The following is an 11,364-nucleotide window of genomic DNA, read 5'->3' on the forward strand; positions in this document are numbered from 1 at the left end:
ACATATGGATGTTAGAGTTACAGCTTGGAGGAGATGGCAGATAAATAACAATTCAACAAATCTGATTTGTATTAAGCACAGTAGTGCTAGATGGAAGAGAAGATACATGATCTAGATAGGACCTAGCCCCTGATGTCAAGGTTAAAGTCCAATAGATATAACTTGTGCTATGAAGTATCATAAAGTATAATTCATGATGACTGTACAAGAGGGGTACAAAGTTCTATTGAAGATACACAGAGAAAAGTCATTAGTAAATGGGGTAATCAGGGAAGGATTTATGAAGAAGGTAACATTTGGAGTAGGCTTTAAAGGTAGGAATTAAATAAGTAAGGATGGGACTGGGAAGAGCTTTTCAGGCATGAAGAAGAGCATGAACAAAGTTAAGAGGATGGGAAACTTTAGGGTATATATAATTAGGTATATGTGCCAGAGCCAGCTTGAACCAAGAGAGCCAATTGTCAAACCTTCATTGTGAGCATTTACACCTTAGAAATAGGCAAACTATAAATCAGAGGTTGATTTATTGTTTTGTTGATTATCTGGACTTAAGAAAGTGATGGACAAAATGTTAATAATGCGAATTTAAGATAGCAAGATGGCAGAGAAAAAGCAAGGACTCACCTGAGCTTTTCCAAATTCTCCTTCAACTTTAAAATAACACCTCAAAATGAGTTCTAAAGCAGCAGAACTCACAAAAGGAGGGGGTGAAACAAATTCCCAGTCCAAGCAACTTAGAAGGAAAGATCTGTTGCATTGGGATGAGAGTGGCTTGTAGCCCAGCACAGTCCATACCTGAGCAAGCTAGCAGTGAGGCCCTCGACTCTATACCAGTCAGTCAGTAGCAGCCATGTCCAGTGCAAGCCAGAAGCTGGCCTTGGGGGCAACTGAAATGGCAGCAGTGGCTTCCAGAGCTCTCAGCCCACAGATGGTAAGGGGATTGGACAGCTAGTTCAGAAGGAGATTACAGGGGTCCCTTTGCTGGCACTGGGTGCAGGACTCTTTGGCATTGCCCATATTTGGATCTGAGTCACAGTCCTGGGGTAAGGAGGGGACACTAGCACACCAGAGCTTAAAGTCACAGGGCAATGGGGACCCTGGTCTCAGTTCCAGGGTGGAAAAGAGTGTTTGTGGTTACTCACAGACCAGAGCACAGTCCATAAACACACCTATAACATAAAGTTAAGAGTCAAGAAATAGGCTGAAAAAGGAGCAAAAACAACAACAACAAAACAACCTGACCATAGAAAGTTACTGTGGTAACTGTGGTAATAGGGAAGATCAAAACACAAATTCAGAAGAAGACAACAAAGTCAAAATAGCTATATGCAAAAGCCTCAAAGAAAAATGTGAATTGGTCTCAGACCCAAAAAAGAATTCCTGGAAGAGCTCACAAAGGATTTTAAAAATCAAATAAGAGAGGTAGAGGAAAAATTGGGAAAAGAAATGAGAGTGATGCAAGAGAATCAGGAAAAAAGCATCAACAACTTAGTAAAAGAGGCACAGAAATGCATAAATACTGAGGAAAATAACACCTTAAAAAACAGAATAGACCAAATAGGTAAAATAGGCACAAAAATCTACTAAAGAGAAGAACTACTTAAAAAGTAGAATTGCCTAAATGGAAAATGAGGTACAAAAGCTCACTGAAGAAAATAATTTCTTAATTAGAATTGGGTCAATGGAAGCTAATAACCTCATAAGACATCTAGAAACAATAAAATGAACCAAAAGAATGAAAAAAATAGAAATATCTCATTGGAAAAACAACTGACCTGGAAAATAGATCAAGGAGAGATCATTTAAGAATTATTAGACTACCTGAAAGCCATGAAAAAAAAGAGAGCCTAGACATCATCTTTCAAGAAATTGTCAAGGAAAACTGCCCTGATATTCTGGAACCAGAGGGTGAAATAGAAATTGAAGAATTGAACAATTGCCTTCTGAAAGAGATCTCCAAATGAAAACTGCCAGGAATATTAGAGTCAAATTCCAGAGCTGCCAGGTGAAGGAGAAACTATTACAGGCAGCCAGAGAGAAACAATTCAAATATCATGGAGCCTCAGTCAGGATAATACAAGATTTAGTAGCTTCTACATTAAAGGATCTGAGGGTATAGAATATGACATTCCAGAAGGCAAAGGAGCTAGGATTACAACCAAAAATCACCTACCCGGCAAAACTGAATATAATCCTCCAGGGGAAAAAATGGATATTTAATGAAACAGAGGATTTTCGAGCATTCCTGATGAAAACACCAGAACTGAATAGAAAATTTGACTTTTAAATACAAGACTCGAGAAGCATGGAAGAGGTAAACAGGAAAGGGAAATCATAAGGTATTCAATAAGTTTCAACTCTTTATATTCCTACAAGGGAAAATGATACATGTAACTAGCTCCTAAGAATTTTTCATTATCAGAGCAGTTTATTCATAGAGGGCATGGGTGTGAGTTGACTATGATGGGATTATAAGTAAAAAAATAAAATTAAGGGGTAAGAAAGAGGAATGAACTGGGAGAAGGGGTAAGGGAGAGGTAGAATGGGGTAAATTATCTCCATAAAAGAGTCATGAAAGAACTTTTATAGTGGGAACTTTTATAGAGGGGAAGATGGAGGAGGTGGGGATGAGCACTTGAACCTTACTCTCATCAGAACTGACTCTAAGAGGGAATAACATGTATACTCAGTTGGTTATAAAAGTCTATCTTACCCTACAGTAACATAGGAGGGGAAGGGGAAAAGAGAAGGGGAGGACTGACAGAAAGGAGAGTAAATTGGGAGAGGCACTAGTCAGAAGCAAAACACTTTTGAGGATGGACAGGGTGAAAGAAGTGAGAGAATAGACTAAACAGGTGGTAAAACAAGATGAAGGGAAATATACAGTAACTATAACTAGAAAAATTTTTACAGCAATTTTCTCTGATAAAGGCTTCATTTCTCAAATATATAGAAAACAAAGTCAAATTTATAAAAATAAGAGCCATTTCCCAATTGATAAATGGTCAAAGGATAAGAACTGGCAGTTTTCAGATGGAATAAAGAAAGCTCTCTATAGTCATATGGAAAAAATGCTCTAAATCGCTATTGATTAGAGAAATGTAAATTAAAACAAGTCAGAGGTTCCACCCCACACCTATCAGATTGGCTAATATGACAGAAAAGGAAAATTGAAATGTTGGAGGAGATTGGGAAAATGAGACACTAATGCATTGTTGGTAGAGTTGTGAACTGATTTAATCATTCTGGAGAGTAATTTGGAACTGTACCCCAAGGGCTATAAAACCATACCCTTTGACCCAGTAATGCTAGTGCTAGGTCTGTGTCTCAAAGAGATGAAAAAAGGAAAAGATCCTATATGCACACAAATATTTATAACAGCTTTTTTGTGGTGGCAAAGAATTTGAGATTGAAAGGATGCTCATCAGTTGGGGAATGGCTGAATAAGTTGTGGCATATGATTGTGATATAATACCATTGTACTATAAGAAATGATGAGCAGTATGCTCTCAAAAAAAACCTGGAAAGACTTACATGAACTAATGCAAAGTGACATGAGAAGAAGTAGGAGAACATTGTACACAGTAACAGCAATATTACATAATGATAACTGTGAATGACTTAACTATTCTTAGCAATACAGTGATCCAAGATAATTCCAAAGGACTTATGATGAAAAATGCTATCCATCTCTAGAGAAAGAACTGGTGGAGTCTGAATGCAGATTGAAGCATACCTTTTAAAAATTTCTTTATTTTTCTTGTTTGTTTTTTGGTTTATGTTTTCTTTTACAACATGACTAATATGGAAATGGGTTTTCCATGACTGCATATAGTATAACCTATATCGAGTTGCTTGCCTTTTTGAAGAGGGGGGAAGGGAGGGAGGGAGAAAATTTGGAACTCAAAATTTTTAAAAATGAATGTTAAAATTATTTTTACATGTAATTGGGAAAAAATGAAATTTTTTTTAAAAAAATGCAGATTTAATTCAAAAGTGTGTCATGCCTACATTTTTTCCTGGAAAGCTGGTTATTAAACATTTACCTGTACATTCCTGTATAGAAAGGAGAGAGAATAGGCCTTTAACTGGAACATACTGTGTGTAGAAAGAACAGTTCGAGACAAAGATAGAAAGAAGGTATAGTGAAACCATATTATACCAGCTTTGAATACTAGGGTAAGGAGTTAAAACTTTACACAGTTGGAAACTGTAGGATTTTAAGTAAAAAGATGATTTTTAATCAATTTTGTTCAGATTTATAAAGGGGCTTCTCATAAAAGGGGAAGGCTTTTTAGGATTGGTGCAAGCATGTTTACAGCCAGAAGAAGAGCCAGTGGTGAGACAGAATGAATGAAAGAATGAAAGATGCACAAGATACAGGCTATTGGACCAAGTTCCAAGATCAAGCCAGTGGAGGGCAGGAATGAGATTAAGGCCACAACTGGAGGGATTAGCTTTAATAAGAAATAACAATATACATATCACATACATTACAATGAACATATTACAATCACATATGCCTATACCTCTTTATCTGAAGTGGGAAGAAAGAAGGAATGGATAAGTGATGATGCTGAGAAGTTTTGAGAAGTGGAGAAAGGGAATTGTGGGAACTCAATATTTGATGATCTCAGTCTCAGTGAAGTAGCAGTCCAAGTTTTTTAATATGAGTGAGGGTGATAAGGGTATATGGTGGGAGAATAGAGGAAAAAGGGGAAAAATTAGAACGGGCCCTGAAGGGAATGAGATAAGAAATCAACAGATTTCAACAGAAATCCACATCAATGAGATAAGAAGTCAATAACCAGTTCCCAGTATTTAGGAAAGGTAAGGAAAAGTGTTATATTACTGATGGAATGCCCATTCTACCTGTGTGACCCTGGGCAAGTCACAACCTCTCTGGGCCTCAGTTTCCTCACATGTAAAATGAGGGGTTTAGACTTGATCTCTGAAGTTCCTTTTAGCTCTAAAGCTATAATCCTAGTAAAACTCATTTACTTGGGTTTCTAGAATAGAAAGGCAAAAGCAGATTGTACTCTCTGCAAATGAAAATTATTCATGTGTTATTTCTTCTTGGTTCTACTTGCCATGGTACAGTTGACCTTCTTTGCTTATTGTCCCAGTACCCAAAGATGTCTCACTTTCAGAGGTATGTCATCTTTCTTACCTCAGCTCAGCAAACAACCTTTTTGTCTGCCCATTATCTTCAAGTCATACTCCTTGTTAACTTTCACAGATTTTTATTACCAGTTTTGGGATGAAAGACAAAAACCCCAAACAAACAAACAAACAAAAAAAAACCCCACACCATACATATTCATAGAACCTCCTTACATTTTTGACCATCTAATATGAAATCATTTCTGATTTGCTATTAAAATTACCCTATCATGGTGTCACTTGCTAATTCTCAACAACCTTCATATTTACTCCCCTCCCTTTTTGACACTCACTACTCTGAATGTCATACACATACACACAGAAGTGGCAGCATTTAAAATGGCATCTTCTTGGCAATAGCACACATAGCAGCAGCAATATTCTTAAATTAGTGCCACCAATGGTGGATGAGCAAATTCTTTTCTGTTAAATGAATAAGGAGTTTCTATCATGACTAATCATTTTTCTGTAATCTGACATTTTCCTTCAAAAAATATGTGTGAAATAATAGTGCCTTCTCAAAGAAAAACTCCCAAAGAAAATCAAAATATATGGGTTGATAGAAAGATTCATATGCCTCCATATCTGACAGTTGAAAGTTGGTCTTGGGGGCAGCTAGGTGGCTCAGTGGATAGAGCACCAGCCCTGAAGTCAGGAGGACCTGAGTTTAAATCTGGCCTCAGACCAAACACTTTACACTTTACTGGCTGTGTGACCCTGGGCAAGTCACTTAACCCCAATTGCCTAAAAAAAAAAGTCGGTCTTATTTCTTGCATGTACTGAGGTCAAGTTACAATCACATTCCTGAGCCCTGTTGATTTTGCTTCTGGAAAACATGAAGAGGCAGGGAGAATTTTGCCAACCCCTGCATAGAATGTACATTTGTCTTTCTGCCTTATTCAAGTAATTGTTATTAATGGTCAAAGTGCAGGCTGATCTATAAAGGGCAGAAAAAAAAACTAGTTTGAAGAAGGCTTTTCACCCTCCAAGGGGTAATGAAGTACCCCTAAAATTAAAAAGGGACTTTAATGTAAAAACGAAGAAGAAAAAGGAACTGAAGAGACACAGCTGAATCTTGACCTAAGTGATGATGTGACATGGTGGAGAAAGGGAAGAAGGCTGAAGGTTAAGTAACAGATATGAAGCTCTTTCCAAACAGGAAGATAATGGAGGTCTGTGAGGAGGAAGCAGCTGCTTGTCATCTAAGGAATAGTGACATAGTACCATAACTGGGTCAGAGAAAGAGGCCAACAGTGGTGGTTAATGATCCCCTGCTCTAAGTGTTCTTTGTTAACTTGACAATAACAAGAGAGCAGTCTGCTGTTATCTTTGAGAAACATGCATCCAGGACAGGATGGAGCCCTCCCAAGGCTTGTCAGACCTTACAATTATTACCCATTCCTGGGGATTTTTGTGGGCACAAATGATACTGGCACAAGGAATCTAGAAATCATTACTTAGGATTATGAAGTCTTGGGCAAAAATCTGACTACCTTAGGGACACAAATGACATTTTCACCATTGTTACTAATCAAAAACTAGGCTTTGGATGAGAATAACAAATTTAAAGAGTGACTAGGTAGTTAGGAAGGTAATGTCAAAGAGTAGAAATTGTATTTCTGGGCCAATTCTTAACAACATAGGAATGACAGGCTCTAGATAAAGATGAAGGAAATCTAGGAAGGGCTAGTAAAATATGTATTTGCTTGGTGTCTCATGAATCAAATCAAAAGGATTTTAAACTGAAAAGAAAAAGAGAAGAAAACTACTCAAATATACCTTCCAGACTAGATACCACACAGAGCATTTACAACATAAGAAGAATAGCAGTCAAGATAATCATAAATTCACAGAAACAAAATAGAAGAAAGAAGCCAGCAATAAAATCTATGGCTTCAGATGTCTATATAGAATGTTCGGAGTATAGGCAGCAAGCAAGATGAACTATAGACCCTAATGAAAAGAGGCAAATTTGGAATATGCTCATAGATATCACTAAGATTTTGTGGGGGGGGGGCGGCGCCAAGATGGTGGAGTGAAAGCAGTGACTTGCTTGAGCTCTCCCCCAAACCCCTCCAAATACTCATAAAAAATGGCTCTAAACAAATTCTGAAGCAGCAGAACCCACAAAAAGACAGAGTGAAACAAATTTCCAGCACAAGACAAACTGGATGATTGATCAGAAAAGTGTATCACACCTGGCTGGGAGTGCAGCACAGTGTGGCGTGGGCACAGGCCTCAGAGAACTGAATCGCGGGCAGCTGTGGCGGTTTCCAGACTCCTCAATCCACCAATGCCAAAGACAACTTAGAAGGTCAGTGGGAAAAGTCTGTTGTTTTTGTGGTGCTCAGAGAGGAAGGTGAGGTTTCAGCTCCATTCCCCAAGAGTGCGGTGCTGTGGGGGGGCAGCTGCTTCCGGAGCTTCCAGCCCACAGACTGAGGGGGAATCCAGTGGCTGATCAGAGAGGGATTGCAGGGGTCTCTTTGCCAGTGCTGAGGCAGGAATCTCTTGCTTTGCCCATGCTTGGATCTGGGTCACAGTTCTGGGCAGTGGTGCTGGGGTGAGGAGGAGCACTGGCTTGGAGGAGCTTGTAGTGGCTGTGGATAGGAGCCCCTCCTCACAGTTACAGGACAGAAAGGAGTACTTGTAGTCGCAGGCCAGGAAACGAGTAAACACCTCTCCTCTTATCATACCACCTTGGAAGAACTGAAAATTTACAGGTCCCTACAAGTATCTCTGAAAACAGCTATACAAACCCCTGAAGCTTGGGACAGTACACTCTCCACATTGGAAGCAGACTCTTACCTTAACAAAGAGTTTAAAACTCAAGTAATTGGCCGGGATCATGAGCAAACTTCGCAAAAAGAGTCAGACTATATTATCTTACTTTGGTGAAAAAGAAGACCAAAATATACAACCAGAAGAAGACAACAAAGTCAAAGCTCCTACATCCAAAGCCTCCAAGAAAAATATGAATCAATCTGAGGCCTTGGAAGAGCTCAAAAGGGATTTTGAGAAGCAAGTAAGGGAAGTAGAGGAAAAACTGGGAAGAGAAATGAGAGTGATGCAAGAAAATCATGAAAAACAAGTCAACAGCTTGCTAAAGGAGACTCCAAAAAATACTGAAGAAAATAACACCTTAAAAAATAGCCTAACCCAAATGGCAAAAGAGGTCCAAAAAGCCAATGAGGAGAAAAATGCCCTAAAAAGAAAAATTGGCCAAATGGAAAAGGAAGTCCAAAAGCTTACTGAAGAAAATACTTCCTTAAAAATTAGAATAGAGCAATTGGAAGCTAGTGACTTTATGAGAAATCAAGACACTGTAAAACAAATCCAAAAGAATGAAAAATTAGAAAACAATGTGAAATATCTCATTGGAAAAACAACTGACCTGGAAAATAGATCCAGGAGAGAGAATTTAAAAATTATTGGACTATCTGAAAGCCATGATCAAAAAAAGAGCCTAGACATCATCTTTCAAGAAATTATCAAGGAAAACTGCCCTGATATAGTAGAACCAGAGGGCAAAATAGAAATTGAAAGAATCCACAGATCTCCTCCTGAAAGAGATCCCCCAAGGAAAACTCCTAGGAATATTATAGCCAAATTCCAGAGTTCCCCAGGTCAAGGAGAAAATATTAGAAGCTGCCAGAAGGAAACGATTCAAGTACTGTGGAAACACAATCAGGATAACATAAGATTTAGCAGCTTCTACATTAAAGGACCGCAGGGCATGGAATATAATATTCCGGAGGGCAAAGGAGATAGGATTACAACCAAGAATCACCTACCCAGCAAAACTGAGTATAATCCTTCAGGGGAAAAAATGGTCATTCAGTGAAATAGAGGACTTTCAAGTATTCCTGATGAAAAGACCAGAGCTGAATAGAAAATTTGACTTTCAAATACAGGACTCAAGTGGAACATGAAGAGGTAAACAGGAAAGAGAAATCATAAGAGACTTATTAAGATTGAACTGTTTACATTCCTGTATGGAAAGATGATATTTACAACTCATGAGACCTTTGTCAGTATTAGGGTAGTTGAAGGAAAAAAATTATATGTTATGTAATAGATATAGATAGAGGGACAGGGTGAGTTGAAGATTAAGGGGTCATATCTGGAGAACAAAATTAAGGGATGAGAGAGGATGATACTCAGAGAAGAAGAAAGGGAGAGGTAGGATGGGGTAAATTATCTCAGAAAATAATACAGAAAAAAAAGTCTCTTACAGTGGAGGGGAAGGAGGGGAAGATGAGAGGGAATGAGTGAATCATATTCTCATAGGATTTGGCTTGTGGAGGAATAACATACACATTCAATTGGGTATGGAAATCTGTCTTACCCTACAGGAAAATAGGGGGAAAGGGGACAAGAGAGCAGGGGGATGATAGAGAGGAGGGCAGATTGGGAAAGGGGTAATCAGAAGTAAATACTTCTGAGGAGGGACAGGGTCAAAAGAAAGAATAGAATAAATGGGAGGCAGGATAGGATTAAGGGAAATAGAGTTAGTTTTCCACAACATGTCTACTATGGAAGTGTTTTGCATAACTGCACATGTATAACCTATATTGAGTTGCTTGCCTTTTCAATGAGGGTGGATGGGGAGGGAGGAAGAGAGAAAATTTGAAACCTAAAGTTTTAAAAACATATGTTTAAAAAAATGTTTTCACATGCTACTGGGAAATAAGAAATACAGGAGATGGGGTATAGAAGTCTATCCTGCCCTACAGGAAAATAGAAGGGGAAGGGGATAAGAGAAGGGGGGAGATAGAAGAGAGGACAGACTAGGGGAAGGGATATTCAGAATGCATACCATCTTGGGGTGGAGGGAGGGGTGAGATGGGGCAAAAATTTGGAACTCAAAAACTTGTGGAAGTGAATGTGGAAAACTAAAAATAAATAAATTTATATTTAAAAAAAAGATTTTGTAGAGAGGCAGCTAGGTGGCACACTGGATAGAGCACCGGCCCTGAAGTCAGGAGGACCTGAGTTCAAATCTGGCCTCAGAGCAAACACTTGATACTTACTAGTTGTGTGACCCTGGGCAAGTCACTTAACCCCAATTGCCTAAAAGCGGGGAAAAAAAATTTTGTAGGATGTGACCCATAACTATAATATAGTCCTGGAAAGATATAATTTATTTAAAGGGAACAGGAAATATTAGGAAGGAAGGAAAAGGAGTCGCATTGTATATTAAGGAGATATACACATGCGCGAAAATCCAGAAATGTCTTCTATGTTGGGGATGCAAAACATAGTGGAAAGCTTTTGGGTGAATAAGAGTGGAGGTAGAAATATGAATAACATTGCCATGGGCCTATGCTACATACCATTTCTATTATGTATCATTGCCAAGAAGGAGAAACTTTTTTGGGGATACAAAGAATGAAGTGACTAATTCATTTTAGTATTTATAAAAGAGAAGAAGAGGAAAGTTGGGCATAATTAGAATGCACCCCAGATTTTTAGTAGATCAGATATCAAAAGATTCAGAAAAATGGATTCTATGGACTAAAATTATACAGAAGTTAGCCAAGAATGAGTTTTGAAAATGACAAAGAGAAAAGGTTCCAATAGGAATAAAAAGGGGAGTTGCCTAAGTTCACAAGGAACTCATTAACAAACTTAAATATGAAAAAGACATGTATAAACATGGGAGGAAAAGTAATGGAGCATGAATTGTATGAATAGTGTCAAAGTTGTTCAAGTTCAGAATGACTTGAGGCTTTTGGGGAAATCTAAGGATTTTTTTTAAAAAAGGTGTTCTTATTTTTTTTAAAGCTGTATTAGAGAAAAGAGTAGTATCAAATGAAAAATAAAACCACACTACTGGGGTGAATGACATACTGATAAAAGACAGTCGAGAGAAGGCAGAGGTGTTCAACTAATTTTACTTCTTTCTTCAAAGTAGAATGATCTCTGGACTAGAAAAGACAGAAAAAAACCTATTATTTGGGAGTTAATTCTGTAGATAAGTAAGGAGGCATTAAGAGAGTATCTATTTCGCTTTGATTAATTCCAATTACCTTGGCCTGATGATATCCTTGAGTACTGAACATCCTAACAGAGGCTATTGATGAATTACTCACTGATTTTTCACCCCATCACTCAGTCTTTCCTTCTCTTTTAAAATAACCTCTAAACATGGAATAATTTGTTTCATTATTTTTTTAACTTGGTTATTGTATTATTTTACTT

This window comes from Phascolarctos cinereus, unplaced genomic scaffold (genome assembly GCF_003287225.1).
Source record: "Phascolarctos cinereus isolate Bilbo 61053 unplaced genomic scaffold, phaCin_HiC Scaffold_4;HRSCAF=312, whole genome shotgun sequence".
Taxonomy (NCBI): Eukaryota; Metazoa; Chordata; class Mammalia; order Diprotodontia; family Phascolarctidae; genus Phascolarctos; species Phascolarctos cinereus.